The sequence below is a fragment of the Lactuca virosa genome, chromosome 1, assembly GCF_052849685.1.
Source record: "Lactuca virosa cultivar CGN04683 chromosome 1, Lactuca_virosa_CGN04683_v6, whole genome shotgun sequence".
NCBI classification, from domain to species: Eukaryota; Viridiplantae; Streptophyta; class Magnoliopsida; order Asterales; family Asteraceae; genus Lactuca; species Lactuca virosa.
Window position 1 is genome coordinate 59,354,354 of NC_136426.1, and position 19,615 is coordinate 59,373,968.

Consider the following 19,615-nt stretch of genomic DNA (forward strand, 5'->3'; position numbering starts at 1 on the left):
GGAAATAATATTTCTTGCCATTTCTGGTGAATAACAACATTTATTCAAATCTAAACTAAACCCACTACTTCGCGATAAAGTATAAACTCCAATCTTGGTGACAGGTAAAACTTTCCTATTCCCCATGATTAAGTTTATTCTTCCATGCTCCACATTCTCACTTCTTCTTAGTCCCTGCAAATCAGAACAGATATGAATACCACAACCGGTATCAAGGACCAAGAGTTAGAATGGGGTGAGTTATTAGATAAGATAGTGTAAATACCTGCATGGTTGGGTTTAACTTTCCCATCCTTCACATCTTGCTGGTACTTTGGGAGTTCCGCTTCCAATGTGACTTTTCATGGCAATAGAAGCATTCAGCCTCTTTAGGGTCAGAAGAAGGAGTGACAAAACCTTTCTTGGTTCCACTTGAAGAAGAGCCATCAAGGGTCCTAGCCATGGTACCCTTCGAAGAGCTCTTCCTCTTCTTCCCTCCACCTTTCCCGATTGCCAAAACCGGGGCGGAGTTTGGAGTATGAGTGTTAACAACCGACTTACCCTTAAGACCTGTTTCTGCGGTCTTGAGGAGTGCCTGAAGTTTGCTGAGTGTGACCTCTTCCACATTCATGTGATATGTCATGCGGAATTGATCATAGCACGATGGTAAGGAGTGCAAAATGATAACTTTTGCAAGCTCCTCAGGGAAGTTCATATTAAGCTTCAACAACCAATCCACATACCTTTGCATTTTATGCATGTGGCTCGTGACGGATTCCCCGTCCTTCATCATGGTTGTTATGATAGAGCATATGATTTCATACCTCTCTTGTCGTGCACTTTGATGGTATCTTTCCATCAGATCTTGGTGCATTTCAAAAGGGTAGAAGTCCTCATAGGACTTTTGGAGTTCCGCTGTCATGGTGGCCAACATGATGCATGCCACTTTTGTAGCATCCCTTTCATGTGCCCGGAAGTCAGCGATCTCCTGGGGAGTTGCAGTGGTCTCATCAATCTCCTTAAGCTCCTTGTCAAGGACATATTCTTTGTCCTCGTAGCGGGTAATCATCCTGATGTTTCTGATCCATTCATTGAAGTTGGATCCATCAAAAGTGACTTTTCCACACAAGTTCATAAGGGTAAAGGAGCCATTAGGATTAGAGCCAGAAGCAGCATTGTTTGAAGACATCTGAAAGAAGAGAACAAGATTAGTTTAGATATTAAGAGAGTCCTTAATAAAACACCCAAATGTAATATTAAGGCTAGGATCCAATCACAATATATTATAACTTAGAAGAGGTATGTCGTAATCCAAGCTATAACATATTTGAAATGTAGGTGAATGACGATTCACCAATTTCCACCATGAAAAACGAAATATAAATATTAGGTTTTTAATTGGTTCTTAGAAATTCCTAGATTCTTTTGAGATTCAATGAACTTTTCAAAGGCATGTTTCAATCTCGAGTGTGCCCTCCAAGTTTTGTGACTGGGATACCGAGGATTACAAAACGAGGTGTGAAGTAACCATGCAAATCACTTGGTACCCTCAAGGTTTATCACTCAATCGATGTGCCGGTAAACCACACACGCTCCACCGATGCTATGGTAAACCTTAAGTCACCCTTTACCTACCTTGTTAAGTCCAAGTTAGTGTGCCGGTTAACCACACACGCTCCACCAACGACTTAAACAAAGTGTAAAGTGTAATTTCATGGATTAGCACCTTATTCACATTTTCCTAAAGTAACTAAGATTGGGAATTTAATAAAAGCATTTAGTTACTTTATAATATTCATCATACTTTTAATGAGAATTTATAAGTCCTTGTCTTACCCGTTCGGCTAACGACCCTCCACCGATCAAGGAAGCGGTGGGTGAGAGTGGGCACCCATTAAGTTGCCATTTTATAGGCAACAACCTTATACCCCCCTTATAGACCGTCTTCATGAATGAGGCGTACTAGCGGTAAGACGACTTGTTGTTATACATATATATATATATATATATATATATATATATATATATATATATATATATATATATATATAACTTATAATATTATAAAGTATAAGGGTTGAATTTTAACTTTTAAAATTCTAAGGGTTGGAACTAAAGTTTTAATCAAGACTTTACATGTTCCAAAACTTGAGGGCAAGTTTTGTAAACTTCCAAAACTTTTCATTTCTTATAACTTATGAATTAATTGAGTAATAAAAATGAAGTCTCTTCATTTTTATAACTCTTGTGTTCTTTTAATGGCTTTAATAAAAGTGAGACTTTTGGTTTTCCATAACTTGAGGACAAGTTATGGACTCCATTAAAACACATTATGATCATGAATTAAACTACCATGAAGGTTACAAACAATTCCTATGATCATCTAATTTTCATAAGTTCAAGAACATGAATATGAACACTTTCAAGAATAAAAAATTACACTTAAAAAAAAAACTTGTAATTTAACGATTTTTTTTTCAAGCTGTTTGCACACAAAAAAAAACAACAAATAAACCTAGGCTCTGATACCAATGATGGGTTTTGAGCATTCTAACACTTCCTAAGTGTACATGCAACCCTAATAACCTTGGATCTATGTTTGTCTAATAATCATGCAAAGTTGAATTCCAAGGTTATATTCCTATCTAGCATACATGGGGAACATTTTTAACTTGAATGAAAGATAGAATAACTTACCTTGTTGTTGATTATGATCCTTGAAACCTTGTGAGCCTAGCACCCCAAGTGTGATGCCTCAAATGCTTCACACAACACCAAATGCAAAGGAGTAAACTTTGAGAGAATCTTACACTTGCAAAATCGGCTCTAGCCCTCTTGTTTCTTATGTGTAGCCAATTTTGGTGGAGAATGGGTTTCTTATATAGTGTTGAGACATCTAGGGTTACACCATGTAAACCCTAATGTGTCATGACTCTTCATTTCCATGACCCATGGGTTTGTAACTCCCATGGAGCATCCATGGAGCATCCTATGGGTGGAACCCAACTTGATAATCCATGGAGCCTCTTAGCCCACTATATAATATATGGAAGATTTACATAATCTACCCATATATTTAATTAGTTATCTTTTGATCACTTAATTAATTCTAAATTAATTCTTGATCAAACTAATTAAATAATATTATTAATATATTAGAACTTATAATATATTAATAAACCATAAGTGTTATTTCTCTCATTTTAGTTTATCCAATTGCATGGTGCCATGCAACCCAAATGGACCATGCCGGGTCGGGTCAAGTACATACCAGAAATAGTTATGGACTTAGACACCTTATCCAACAACATCATCTTCACAACCGGCGAAAAAATTTCATCAAAGTCGATTCCTTCTTTTTGTTGGAAACCTTTGAAAACGAGTCTTGCCTTATACTTCATAGTATTTCCCTTGCCGTCTTTCTTCAACTTGAAAACCAACTTGTTTTTTAAGGCTTTCTTTCCTTTGGGGAGTTTCACCAACTCATATGTTTGATTCTTCTGCAAAGAATTCATTTCTTCTTCCATGGCCTTCTGCCAATTTGCTTTGTCAATATGAGATTGAGCTTCTTGAAAGCTCTCTGGCTCCCCCTCACTAGTAAGAAGGATGTAGTTTGAATTCGGATATCTTGTTGATGGAGCACGTACTCGTTAGAAGCGTCTAACTTGAGTTCCTTCGTTTGTAACTTCTGGAAATATATCTAAAGTATCATGGGGGTGGAAGCTCCCCCTGCTCAACACCTTCTTGATTTGCATCATCAACTTCTTCATCCTCTTCTTCAGTGGAAACATCATCTTTATTTTCAGATATTATATCTGAAACTTTGGAGCTTTGTTGCTTGTTAACCGGTGCCTTGAAATCATAATACTGGTTTTCATAGAAAACCACATCTCTGCTTCGAATAACCTTCTTTAGTTCTGGATCCCATAGCCTGTACCCGAACTCTTCATCTCCATATCCAATAAAGATCCATGGAGTGGATTTGAGGTCCAACTTTTTCCACAATTCACTTGATACATGTGCAAACGCCTTGCACCCAAATACTCTCAAGTGATAATATGATATGTCTTTACCCGTCCATATCTTTTCTGGAACTTCAAAATTCAATGGAGTGGAAGGTGACCTATTTATTAGATAGCAGGCTGTCAATACAGCTTCACCCCATAATGGCTTTGGAAGTTTAGTCATGCTGAGCAGCACCGAGCTGGTTTACGAGATCCTGGAATTGACTCGTATGCTCGGTTATGGACATACCACTTCGTAACTTGTGGTTTACAAGGCGCCTCATCAGCAAGGTCTTGTTGCATGCCGTCTTTGCCTGATACATATTCTCGAGCTTCTCCCAAAGTTTGTACGCGTTTGTCCCTTGAGAGACATGATGAAAAACATGTTGGGTTTTGAGCATTCTAACACTCCTATGGTGTACATGCAACCCTATAAACCTTGGATCTATGTTTTCTCTATTATACATGTAAATATTAACTATTCCAAGGTTTCATCCTAACTAGCATATTATGAAGCACCTATACTACAAAGTTCTAGTTAGATGACATACCTTTTGATCTAGCTTGATGTCTTCAAGCTTTAAGAGCTTAGCCCCAATAGTGTGGAAGCCTCAAATGGAATCACAAATCACCAGAACACCTTGGAAGAAGTTGAGAGAATATCTATGCACACTAAAATTGGCCCACTCTTATTTTCACACACTTGTGCCAATTTTGTGAGCCAAGGACCCCTTTATATATTATGGAGGATTAGGGTTACATCCATGTAAACCCTAATACCCATGACCTTTCATTTACATAGGATCCATGGGTTAAAAGCTCCATGGACCATCCATGAAAGCTTAGCCCAACCTAAATGAACTTGGCCCATTCCATATATATAAGAGTCCATATTTAATTAGTTCTTTTTGATCACTTAATTAATTCTAAATTAATTCTTGATCAATACTAATTAAATAATATGATTCCATATTAATATATTAGAACTTATAATATATTAATATAAATCATAAATATACTATTCTCAAAAGACTATCCATATAAATTGTGCCGGTGAAGTGCAACCCAAATGGACCATGCCGGGTCGGGTCAAGTACATACCAAATATAATTATGGACTTAGACATTAATCCAACAGTATCCCACTTGGATAAGTCTAAAACTATTATTGAGTATGACTTCAAAACCTAACTGGCAATCGTAACTCTTAAAGCCGATGTCGAACTCTGGCCTTGTCAATGACTTGTCCATTAGATAAGGGATTATATATTCCTCCATTCTAGATATCATATGGACTGAGACATGGATTATAATCATTCTCTCTGTCCATTTGTTGTTTCCCGATTTTCGATTTATGATGACTGACTGATTGAACAAATCAAATCAGTCCTGGCTTGGCCAAGCACTCACATCTGTCATCGCTAAATCATCGAGGGGCCCACAGATATCGCTTTTATCCCGAAGGTAAAAGGAATGGATAAACTTCGACTCATATGGCTTGTTCTACTACTTGTTGAATCATACACAAAGGCACGTTTTATAACATCGAGTTACCAAATGCGTTTTCGTGCAATCAATGTATAACCAACTCATAGTAACAACTCATATCTCTAGGTTTGAAGAATATAAGATATTATCGTCTCATGATCACTCGTGATAAAATCCATGAAGTGATTCAAATGAGCGCGGGTTGAATCCAATACTCAGAACTTATGAGCACTCATGAGTGTTGTAGCACCACTTTGTCCACCTACTTGGACCTTTACAAACCAACCCATGACAGTCTTGATTCATATCTACTTCCAACATATGACCGACTGTGGATGGTTTGAATAACTTAATCATTCAGGAAGAGCGACTTAGTTATTCTGGAAGTCAAAACATGCAAAGTGAAACACAAGAATAAATGAATCAAATATGGTATCAAACCCTATGAATATAAATAAACACTTTTATTTATCACCATACTGATTACTCATTATTCATTGTTTCGGTTTTATCAACTTTATACTTGAATTAAAAACACTAGTTGTCCCATGCTCCAAGCATGTACACTATGTTTTTCTTAAACAATAGCTTTGCCATACACCAAGTATGCACTCTATGTTTGTTTATGATCCTTACTTTGTGAAATAAACCACTTGAACATAATTTCAATGATTCTAATTTCACACTCCCAAATCCTTATCGAAAAATGTGAGAATTTCAAATTCCTATCATTTATCGAAATCTGTTTAGATTTTAAACTTATATGCACTGACCCTCCTGTAATGAATATGTACAAAGTCACAAAGACTTGTCAACAGTCATTATAAGGTATTCCAATGGAGATCAACTCCATGGAAACTAAGTCTCATATTCAAAGTACATTGCTTTGGACATGCTTCTTGCATTAAGTTTTCTAATCTTACACAGATAACTTCCACCTATGGAGACAACTCCATATTCTCATTTTGACTATCATTTCTGAATAAGAGATGCCTCTTTTCAGAATATGTCAATATGGTCCTTCCAAAATTAGCACTATACTTGCAACTGTCCCTGAGCAACCAATCGTTGGTAAACCTCAGATTGTCCTCGACAATTGCTTAATCATTTTAGTCATATCCAATTCTAGACCTTTTCCCTTCTTAATGCCTCTGGGCATTTGGAAAAATTTAGAAATGACAAATATTATAGCACATGCAATTGATCCTGTACCCAAAGCAAATGGTACACGATTCATGATGTCTCACATAAAGAGATGATTCTAGACCAGTCTTTTGCTACAATATTTTTATTTGCCATGTTTTCAAAATTTGACTATGAAGAGGGATGCCGTAATCATAATCGAATTTTGAGAATGCAATATATAGAATTTCCTTAAGTTGAACCAATCCAACATGAAATTCGTATATATATTCTTGACTAAAGATGATTAAGGTCTCAATTTAAGCCTTTAGAACTGAAATGAAGTATATCCTCTCCCTTAATTATAGCAAAACAACTTTTTCAATCCCTGCAGCCTCACGAATTGAAACTTTTGTTTTCTATAATTAACATTGCTAACTTGCAACACTAACAATAATTATCATGCTCCCACTAACATGATGATTATTAGCATAACACTTATGCTCCCACTAGCTTTGACATGTACTCAGAAATCAGCTGGACATCTAGAAATCAATACTTTATTGACTTTCTTACCAAAGTTCAGATTTCTGATACGAGATGCTTTGATAAAACTTTATAAATCATACACCTTTCCTTAGATAGCATGCATGTGTGTCTAAACAATTTCAGAACTATGAAAAGGGATGCCGTAATCATAGTCTCAATTGTTTAGACCTTTTGTCATCTGCTTCAAATCTACTTGGTGGAAGTGTTTCCTCACCATCATTTTCATGAATCGGAGAGAAACCTTATGACCCTTAGATTTTATGGTGTATGTGTTCTTATCCATGTGAATCGTCAAAACCATAGTCACAAGACAAGGATAATGACAAATCCAAACTCATATGGACTGAACTTATGCAATCTTAACTTCTTGCCACCTGGCAGTACAGGGCCTGCCATTGCTTCCAAGTTGTTATGCAACCAATTGAGAACTTTCAGAACTCCTATGCAAAGCCAACTTTAACTGGAATGGGCACAGAATATGTCAACACGATAGGTTATAAACCTCAAGTCGTGTGCTAGTGAAGAACCTCAGGTTTTATTCTTGATTAGTTCTTGAAATTATTTTTAGGATCTTTAAGACTCCCACTATCCTCTTGACATATAAGACTATCTTGCCAAATATTCAATAGATAGTGCGGATTCTTTATCAAGACAAACACTTCACACAATTGGCCTTAGTTGGTCTTTGTTTTATCTAAAACAACACAACTTACCAATTTCAAATGTACAAGAGTAGGACACTTTTACTCTTACATTTGACAAGTGTTTTAAACCTTTCTTTAAGATATGTCACTCAATTTACAATCTTGGAGTATGACTCTAAGAATTGTTTTGGAACAAAGTATGACTCATCTGTTGGATTTATGTCTAAGTCCATAACTATAATTGGTAAGACTTGACCCGACCCGGCATGGTCCATTTGGGTTGCATGGCATCATGCATTTGGATAGACTATAATGAGAGAAATAACACTTAAGGTTGGTTAATATATTATAAGTTCTAATATATTAATAAGGTTATTTAATTAGTATTGGTCAAGAATTAATTTGGAATTAATTAAGTGATCAAAAGGAGACTAATTAAATATATGGGTTGATTGTGTAAATCATTCATTCTTATATATGTGGGCTTGTGATCCAAGATTCGTTATGTTGGACTAAGTCCATGGGGTGACCCATGGATACTCCATCGAGGTTAAAATCCATGGAGCATAAGGAATGGGTAAAGTTATGAGTTACATGGTGTAACCCTAATAGCCACCATATAAAAGAATCTCATGGCTCAAGAAATCGGGCACTAATGTGTGAGTGTGAGGGCTAGACAATTTCAAGGAGTGTTCAAGTTTCTCTCAAGTTATTCCAAGTGTATTTGGTGTTGTGTGAACCATTTGAGGTGACACACTTTGGGGCACTAGGCACTCAAGCTTCATGAAGACATTCTACATCAAAGAGGTATGTATTCTATCTTGTTATATTTATTATTTTGTATGCTAGATTAGGATAATACCTTGGATGTTCATAATTGTATGTATAATAGAGAAAACATAGATCCAAGGTATTTAGGGTTGCATGTACACTTAGGAGTGTTAGAATGCTCAAAACCCAACATTGGTATCAGAGCCAGGTTTGTTTTCTTGTTATACTTGCAAAAGTAGCTGAAAAATCGAGTTTGATGCATATATTCGATTGTTTTGGCTGGAATTGGACTAGGAACATTACCCTAAGATGTTTTTGGACTTATAAACTTGTTTTTGATGTGGTAATGTTCATGATAATCCAATTTCTAAGATAATTGTCATAATTTCAAGATTTGTATTAGTTTGTATGTTCATGCTAATTTCTTGAAGATTGATGATTTGAATTATCTTGTTCTTATGAGGTTCTTAGATTAATAGAAAAGTTGTGTGAAATAGTTGTTTTGAATCCATTTTAATCTAAGAGTTGATTCCAAAGTGTGTTTTTGTAACTTGTCCTCAAGTTATATGAAAAGTCACATTTAAGAATCATAAAACTCATAAAAGTTGGCAAAGGTTACAAAATGAAGAGTCTAGTTCTAATTAAATGGTTTTATGACTCCATAACTTGTCCTCAAGTTATGGAGGTTCAAGAGTCTCTTCATTAAATTAAAAAAAAAGAGTAACCTTAATTAGTTCCATAAGTTACAATAAAAAAAAGTTATTTTCTTTATTAATTAGTTTAAAGTCTTCCATAACTTGTCCTCAAGTTATTGAACTTGAAGAGTTTTTTTTTTTTTAATTAAAACTACTTTAAACTCATAAGTTATGGAATTAATTAGTTTTGAATAGTTTCAAAACTTGCCCTCAAGTTTTGGAATTTGAAAAGTTTTCACTTATGAATACTTTAATTCCAAGTTAGCCCTTAGAATTTTAAAAGTTAAAATTCAACCCTTATACTTTATAATATTATAAGTTAATAATATTTATATATATGTATAAGAGTAAAGTCAGTCTTACCGTTAGTAGGCCTCATTCACGAAGCCGGTCTATAAGGGGGGTATAAGGTTACTGCCTATAAAATGGCAGTTTAATGGGTGTCCACTCTCACCCACCACTTCCTTGACTGGTGGAGGGTCGTTAGCCGAACGGGTAGGACAAGGACTATAATTCTCCTTTCATTAAAAGTATTAATGATAAATACTAAGTAATTAAACTCTTATTAATACCCAATCTTAGTTACTTAGGAAAATGTGAATTTGGTGCTAACCCATGAAATTACACTTTGCACTTTGCTTAAGTCGTTAGTGGAGCGTGTGTGGTTAACCGGCACACTAACCTGGACTTAACAAGGTAGGCAAAGGGTAACTTAATATTTATCATAGTATCGGTGGAGCGTGTGTGGTTAACCGGCACACTGATTAATGGGTAAATATTAAGGGTACCAAGTATATTTGCATGGTTATTCACACCTTGTTTTGTGATCCTCGGCATCCCAGTCACAAAACCTGAAGGGCACACTCGAGATTGAAACATGCCTTTGAACAGTTCAATGAATCTCAAAGATCTAGGACTTTCAAATCTAATTAAAACCTAATAAATTATTTTGTTTTTCATGGTTGAAATTGGTGAATCGTCATTCACCTACCTTCAAATATTTTATAGCTTGGATTACGGCATCCCTCTTCTAAGTTATAAAATAGTTTGTTGGGTCTTAGCCTTAATATTTTATATTGGGTGTCATATTAAGGACTTTAAATCAACTATCTTGAATATCTCCCAAAAAGATGTCTGGTCTAGACATTTATGATCTTCCCATATCTCTTGAAACAAGCTTTCCTAAATGAAGATGATGTCCCATGGATATCATACTTCTTTCACCTCCTCCAATTATTCTCCCTAACCCACAAGTTCCTAAAAAGTTTAAGGTCACTCAAGCCCTATTGGCAAGGCAAGGTCTACGTGTGATCACATCTTGGAGATGTAGTCACATATTGACAAGCCGAGAGAGTTGGGTGTCAAAGTCTTGAGGAAGTTGGTGGCTCAACTACTTTCTAAGTCACATAGTGAGTTCTTTTGGGAATCCTATGAAACAGACTAAGACAAGACCCTTAATGATCTTATCTATTTGCTAAGATCAACTTCCTAAAACGCTATGGACATTGACAATGATGACATTGGATATCCAGTAAAGCTCTCTCTTCCCAATGGAAAGGGATCAGCCATAGTCAACTCGGTTGACCCAATGGTAAAGAGAGAGGCGAAGTCTGAGATAGTCCCATTATCAAGGATCCATAGGTAACTATTGCCAAAGGAAGGGGCATTGGTTACGAAGCTGCCAAATTTACCTAAGGATGTTAAAGTCAATAAGTTTGACTCTACTTCAGGTAAAGTCCATTGTCTAACTCTATTAAGTACATGATGATTCTGATCGCGAAGATGAATTTCAATCGCATGGTTCGGTGATCAGAATTTTGGGCTCTTACTTAAGATTTATGATATTTATATTGCTTAGGAATAGATAACAACAAGGTTTTCATATGGATTGTAAGGATAAGTTTTTCCGCAAAGTTTTAAAATAAAAGAAAAAGATTTTGATTTTATTTATTTTAAGTATCCTTACAATGGCATTTATGAAAAGTTGTTGCTTATAAGATTCCATTGATAGCAATATTGGAAAAATGGATTTGATTCTTTCGGTTGTGGTAGTGTCTAATATTACCAAATAAGGAAAGATTCTCATCACCCAAGGTTCAATTGGACCGAAACTTGGAATCATGCAAGTTGTATAGTATGATGAATGAGAACTTTCAGCTTGGAAAATTAAGACTACTTCCTTATGTGAATAAGGAAAGGACTAAGGGATCGAGTACACATTCTTGTGCACTGGTCAAGTCCACCACAAAAGATCAAGAAGACTATTCGTCATGATTTACTTAAGTTCAGTAAATATGGTTATACTTATAAGTTTAAGTATAAGTCTGTAGCATTGGAGAAGTTTCAATGTGAGACAGAACGAATAAGAAGAATCAAAGTATGGCAGAAAGATAAAAGTTTCTCAAATCTGAAAAGATGGGAGAGTACTTTAGTATCATGTTTATGATCATCTTAATGATTAAGATACCATATCACAATTGGTCCTCTAAAGTCATCTTAGTGCATGACCAGTGTTAACGAATGTGTACTCGATCCCTTTAGTCCTTCACTTGACTCACACATCCATGTGAACAAGTAATTAGTCTTGATTTTCCAATGCTTGAAAGTTCTCATTCATCATACTATTCAACTTGCATGATTCCAAGTTTCGGTCCAATTGAAACTTGGGTGATGAGGAACTTTCCTGATTTGGTAAATTTAGACACTACCACAAATGAAAGAATCAAATCCATTTTCCGATATTGCTGTCAGTGGAATCATATGAGCAACAATTTTCCACAAATGCCATTGTAAGGATACTTCAAATAAATAAAATTAAACAATTTTCTTTTATTTTAAAACTTTGCGGAAAAACTTATCCTTACAATCCACATGGAAAATTGTTGTTATCTATTCCTTAGCAATATATCATAACTTCTTAAGCAACTGCTCAAAATTCTGATGCGATCGAAATCCACCTTCGCGATCAGAATCAGCATATACTTCCTTTAAGATTTCTCTCTATTCTTTGATTCTTAAAACATCAACATGTGACCCAGTCACATCATGTAATGAGGATCTCAGAATAGAACTTAACAGAGTTAGATAATGGGCTCTACCTGATGTAGAGTCAAACTTAGGTAAATTTGGCAGCTTTGCAATCAACGCCCCTTCCTTTGGCAAAATAAACATATGGACCCTTTGGTCATGGGACTATCTCAGACTTAGCCTTTCTCTTTACCATTTGGTCATCCGGGTTGACTATGGCCAATCCCTTTCCATTGGGAAGAGAATGTTTTTTCTGGATTTCCAGTGTCACCGTTGTCGCTGTCCATAAAGTTTTTGGGAAGTTGATCTTCTAATCAAATTTGCTATACTATCGTTCCAAATAATTGCTGATTCAGCAGCACCAAGCAAATAGATATGATCATTAAGGTTCATTTCATAGTCTGTTTCATAGTAGTCCCAAAGGAACTCACTATGTGACTTAGAAAGTGATTGAACATCCAACTTTCTCAAGAATTTGACACCCAACTCTCCTGGCTTGTCAATATGTGACTTCATCTCTAAGATGTGATCACACATAGACCTTGCTTGCCATTAGGGCTTGAGTGAACTTGAACTTGTGGGTTAGGGAGAATAATTGGAGGAGGTGGAGTAAGAGAAGTATGACTTCCATGAGCCAAACTCGGGAAGTCATATTCATTAGGAAAGCTTGGTTTGGGAAGATCATTGTTGTCTAAACCAGACATCAACAATGGGAGAAGTTCACGTAAAGTTGATTTAAGTCATTAATATAACACCCAATATGATATATTAAGGCTAGGACCTAACAAACTATTTTATAACTTGGAAGAGGGATGCCGTAATCCAAGCTATAAAATATTTGAAGGTAGGTGAATGACGATTCACCAATTTCCACCAAGATAAACGAAATGTATTATTAGGTTTTAATTCGTTTTGAAACTCCTAGATTCTTTTGAGATTCATTGAACTTTTCACTGGCATGTTTCAATCTCGAGTGTGCCCTTCAGGTTTTGTGACTGGGATGCCGAGGATCACAAAACAAGGTGTGAAGTAACCATGCAAATATACATGGTACCCTTAATATTTACCCCTCAATCGATGTGTCGGTTAACCACACACGCTCCAACGATACTATGATAAACATTAAGTTACCCTTTGCCTACCTTGTTAAGTCCAGGTTAGTGTGCCGGTTAACCACACACGCTCCACTAACAGCTTAAACAAAGTGTAAAGTGTAATTTCATGGATTAGCACCTTATTCACATTTTCCTAAGTAACTAAGATTGGGAATTTATAAGTGTTTAGTTACTTAGTATTTATCATTATACTTATAATGAAGGGAGAATTATAGTCCTTGTCCTACCTGTTCGGCTAACGACCCTCCACCGGTCAAGGAAGCGGTGACTGAGAGTGGACACCCATTAAACTGCCATTTTAAAGGCAGTAACCTTACACCCCTTATAGACCGGCTTCGTGAATGAGGCCTACTAATGGTAAGATGACTTGCTCTTATACATATAATATATTAAACTTTTAATATTATAATAGTATAAGGGTGTATTTTAGACATTTAAAATACTTGGTGGTTTAATCTATTAATTAAACTAGACTTTTAATTTAATTAAACTCAAACCATATATTTATGGATTAATAATATTCTTTTAATTAAACGCTTTAATTAACTATTAATAAAGTCCATAAGACTTAATTTGAACTATTCAACAAAACATCATAATTCCAATTATTAAACTCAAAATTAAAACCATTTAATTAATTGTTTAAGTTATGAACCCAAGAGTTTTAGAATTCAATTCTTTTTTTCATAAAAAACTTTTCTCAAATTCCAAAACTTGAGGGCAAGTTTTGTAATTCTTGAAAACTTTTGGATTCCATAACTTATGGAATTAATGGTGTTTTATGATGAAACTTTCCATGTTCCATAACTTAAGAACAAGTTATGGAATTCTTTAAAACATTAACACCAAATTTTGTAACTCCATAAAAACTTTGAATAAAATTTTTTTTTTAAAAAAACTTTCATATCCATAACTTATGGAAGTTTCAAAAACCCTTAAGATCACAACTTTAAAAAAACCTTTGAGCTCCAAAATTTTATGACAAAATATGTAACTCCTTAAAACATTTAGATCAAACTTTTAAAACTAATAAAATAATCATATCATTTTATCTTTTACTAAATTTGACCTAATTCAACTCATATAGCAAATGATTCAAATTTTACAAATAATTAGTTTTTCACAAAAACAAGTAATTATCTTAAAATTTGACAAACGTCATGTTTTTTTTACTTTTTTTTTCCAACTTTGAAAATAAAACATTTGCATCAATATAACAGAAAACAACCAGTCTCTGATACCACTGTTGGGTTTTGAGCATTCTAACACTCCTATGGTGTACATGCAACCCTATAAACCTTGGATCTATGTTTTCTCTATTATACATGCAAATATTAACTATTCCAAGGTTTCATCCTAACTAGCATATTATGAAGCACCTATACTACAAAGTTCTAGTTAGATGACATACCTTTTGATGTAGCTTGATGTCCTCAAGCTTTAAGAGCTTAGCCCAAATAGTGTGGAAGCCTCAAATGGAATCACAAATCACCAAAACACCTTGGAAGAACTTGAGAGAATATGTATGCACACTAAAATCGGCCCACTCTTATTTTCACACACTTGTGCCAATTTTTTGAGCCAAGGACCCCTTTATATATTATGGAGGATTAGGGTTACATCCATGTAAACCCTAATACCCATGACCTTTCATTTACATAGGATCCATGGGTTAAAAGTTCCATGGAGCATCCATGAAAGCTTAGCCCAACCTAAATGAACTTGGCCCATTCCATATATATAAGAGTCCATATTTAATTAGTTCTTTTTGATCACTTAATTAATTCTAAATTAATTCTTGATCAATACTAATTAAATAATATGATTCCATATTAATATATTAGAACTTATAATATATTAATATACATCATAAATATACTATTCTCAAAAGACTATCCATATAAATTGTGCCGGTGAAGTGCAACCCAAATGGACCATGTCGGGTCGGGTCAAGTACATACCAAATATAGTTATGGACTTAGACATTAATCCAACAAAACATTGTGGTCGATCTCGAATTTGTGCCACCGTTTTCTTGTTTATTCTCGTCCAAACTTTATCTGTCTTCGTGTCGAGTTTGATGCCTTTGTTTTCTATAGGCTCTGCTAAATCTTTCAGATTAAGCAAATCTTCCATCATTGGCTTCCACATGTTGTAATTTGTGGGCGTAAGTCGAACCATCATAATCGTACTTGTAGATTCCATCGAAAATACTTGCAAATTTATTTTACAAATATTTCAAGGAAAAATTAGATAAAACCGAGCTCTCGGTTGGATTCAGAAGCGTCAAAAATGGTGGGGTAGAATTTTTCGGGCTCAAAATATACTTTATTCAAAAGTTATGTGCTAATTTGTAACTTTTCAGAACTATAGGGGCTAAACTGTAATTTTCGGAACTTACAGGGGCTAATCTGAAACGTTTCTGCAAACCAGGGACCTTTCTGAAACTTTTCAGAACTTCAGGGACCAAAACAGTTATTTTCCGAACAACAGGGACCGAACTGCAGTTTTTCAGAAACAGAGGGACCTTTCTGCAATTTTCTGGAACTTTAGGGGCTAAAATGCAACTTTTCTGAACTATGGTCAAACGCTGACGTCATCAATGACGTCACTCGTCTTCTCCGGCGACTAGTTTTTCCGGCAATATATTCTGGCAACTTTGACCAATCTTTGACCGGTGTTTTGGAGGTCTTCCCGTGGTCAAAAAATTACGAAAAAAATATTTTCGGAATCCTTGAGACAATCACTTTCCAACGGTGTACTCAAAAATGGATTTTGAGACAAAAAAATTTTGACGAAAAAACAGAGAAATTCGTAAAGAATTCCCTGGACACCAAACGGGGCTCTGATACCAGTTGTTGGGGTTGGAAAACTCTTCTATTAAACACTAAAATATAATTACAATAGGAGGAACAACTCTCACACTCAACTATTATAAAAAACCAACCCTCTCACTAACACACTCACTCTAAGTGTTATACTATCCGTTTCTCTGTGTTTGGAATGCTTACAACTGAAAAATGAAGTCTCTATTTATAGTCTTGGCAGCCACCTTTTTTGTTACCTTCATTAACTGTGTTCATCATAGGGTTGGAAGACTTTGCCACCCTAGGTTTCATTTTGTCAACAAAAATGGCTACCGTAGCTTTGGAGGCTGGAACACAACAAAACTGAAGAGCCTATAGGTTGGATTCCAATGTTCCATTTGAAATTTCTTGAGCTATCTAATTGCAATATAAATAGGCGTAAAGGACATGTGGTTCCTGTGTTTCTACTTCACTAACACAACTTACATGTAATAGACATGTCTCACAACTCCTTGAAAGGAGTGTTTCCAAAATGGTTGATTAAAAATAATACGAATTTGGAAGCTCTTAATTTAAGGAACAACTCCTTTGGTGGCATTATTAGTATACCTTCATATAGAAATGCTAATATGCAGGAGTTAGATGTTTCTAGAAATCACATGATAGGTACAATTCCCAACGATATATAGAAGTTTGCACCTTACATAGTCCGTTTAAATTTGTCCAGTAATGCTTTAACTGGTGCTATCCCATCTTCAATTGGTGGTTTAAATGAATTATATCTATTGGATTTATCTGATAATGACTTATCTGGAGAAGTACCAAAGGGATTGTTTACAAACATGTCTAGTTTGATGATCTTAAAACTATCAAACAACAAATTGTATGGCGAGATACTCTCAGGGAATTTAAGCTTGCTCAACATCGACAAGGTTCACTTAGATAACAACCATTTCACAGGGAAAATTGGCAAGGAAAATCCTGAATATCTTACTGTTCTGGATATTAGCAATAACTTTTTTACAGTGATCACCCTGGTTGAATAAGCAACATGAGTTACTTGTCTGAACTTCTGATGAGAAATAATAGTTTTGAAGGCCGGTTTCCTTGTGGAACAGCTCAATTCTCATTTCTGGATATCTCACAAAATTCTTTCTCTGGGCCCATCCCATCCTGCTTACATTTGCAAGATATGGAGCATCTTCATTTGGGTTCCAATAGATTCACAGGATGGATACCCAATCACTTCCGTAATTTGACTAAAGTTTTGACTTTGGACATAGGCAACAATAACTTGTCAGGCATGATTCCTGAATTTCTTGGCGAACTATCCAGTTTAAGGATTCTTCTTTTGAGAAAAAATAACTTTAGCGGGTTTATTCCGAAGCAGTTGTGCCAATTAAGTAACGTGAGTTTGATAGATTTATCCCATAAATCCTTTTCTGGTTCAATACCCAGCTGCCTACAAAACATTACTGGCCCAAGTGACCTTACTTTCATAGAAACAAGTATATCATTGTATCACATGTTTTCTGTTGAAGGTCATCACTAGCCCAATAGATATTAGCCCAATAGAATCAATGTTATTGTCTAGAAGAAGTTAGCATTGTCTAGAATGATCTGGAAAATTCTAGAACATTATGGAATACTATGGAGGAGTCTAGAAGATGCCGGAAGACTCTAGAATACTCCAGAACGACATAGAAGACCCTGGAAGGTTATGGATCATTCTAGAAGACATTGGAGCATCCTAGACCTCTCCAGAACATTATAGAACATTTTAGAAACATATAGAAGTTTGTAATAGATATAGAATACGATAGAAAGTTCTAGAATAGTCATGAATATATGTAGATCTAGAACCTTCCTATATGGAGGTGAAAACACCTATAAATAGGTATGGAGCTCATTTGCTCCAAACTAATCCCAACATCCAAACCATCTAAGAAACGCCTCAAAGAAAGCAAAGTGTGTAGTAGTCTCTCAAAGTGCAAGTTCTTCTTAAGTGTCTTAATAAAAGTATTGTTGTTTCCCATATAAAGAGTCGTGTTCAACATTTTCTTCATATGATTATGTGAGTGCTATACGGAGGTCGTATAACATCTACTTTCATATAGAAGAGTTAGAAACACAACATGAAGTTCGGTTCACAACAAAAAATCTCTTTCTCCACTACAAGGGTGACATCCTTGATTACATGACAGGATTGGATCTATCCAATAACAAACTTACAGGTGAAATTCCACAAGAACTTGGGTTGTTGAGCCAGATTCGTGCTTTGAAGCTGTATCACAATCAGCGGACTGGGCCTATTCCAATGAACTTCTCAAATCTTGCAAAGATAGAGAGCTTGGACCTCTCTTCAAATGGTTTGACCGGAAAAGTTCCATCAGAACTGATTAAGCTTACATCTCTATCTACTTTCAATGTTTCTCACAACAATCTATCAGGCAAACTCCCAGAAATGAAAGCACAGGTTGGTACCTTCATAGAGGCAAGCTATGAAGGGAATCCACTTATTTGTGGACTGCCTTTGGAGAAGAAATGCTCTACTGATTCACTGGTGACCAATTCATCAGCTGAAGTAGACAATGAGAAATGGTATGCTATCGATATGACATGGTTTTATGCAAGTTCTGGTTCTACATGTGGTGTGTTTTGGGTTTTGTTACCCTTCTTTACATCAATCCTCACTGGCGTAGAAGATGGCTACACTGGGTTGAAGATTGTATGTTTACATGTTATTACTTCCTTTATGATTTAGTAAGAAAGCCTACTCTATGATCTTCCAAACTTATGGCCTCATTAAGAATGCGTGATAGAATAAACGCAAACTTGTTTCTATATGTATTCGTATTTGTCTGTTTTTATATAAGTACGACGATGTTTAAGAAGGCTAGTCATGTTAAATGTGTTTCCCCATCCCATTTATGCAAAAGAATTTGACTAATTAATGGTTCGTTGCAAAGTTGACACATTTACAAAACTTACATTGATTTATGGTATTTCTTAAATTTAGCAAACTTACATTGATCTATGGCACCAAAATGACTTAAATTACTTTTGCCTGTCATGTATTTTATGACAAGTAATCACCATTGGTTGAGTCAACATGTGCAGCCAACTCCTCATTTCACTAACAAAACTAATGATCCATTAAACATGATGTCAAAACAATGGCGTTTTTATGGCTTAAGAATAGATCAAAATGGGGTAGGGGTTTGATATGGGGTTTATGGGTTGACAACCCAATGTATCACACCATGTAATCTCTTTCTCTTTCTCCTAAGCTGAAATGGTCAACAAAAAAAGAATTGAACATGCGCTGCTCTAAGCTTCAAAGCTGAAATGGTCAACAACACCTCCTTTCCTACAAGATTGACCCAACGTGATTAAACTCTTTAGTATTTCTATA

General features: G+C 35.4%; 1 pseudogene; it reads left to right on the top strand.

Moving 5' to 3' along the window:
- The window catches only part of LOC145114270 (cuscuta receptor 1-like), a 48,452-nt pseudogene extending 29,468 nt beyond the window's left edge, over positions 1-18,984 (top strand).
- Positions 18,985-19,615: the final 631 nt, after the last annotated feature.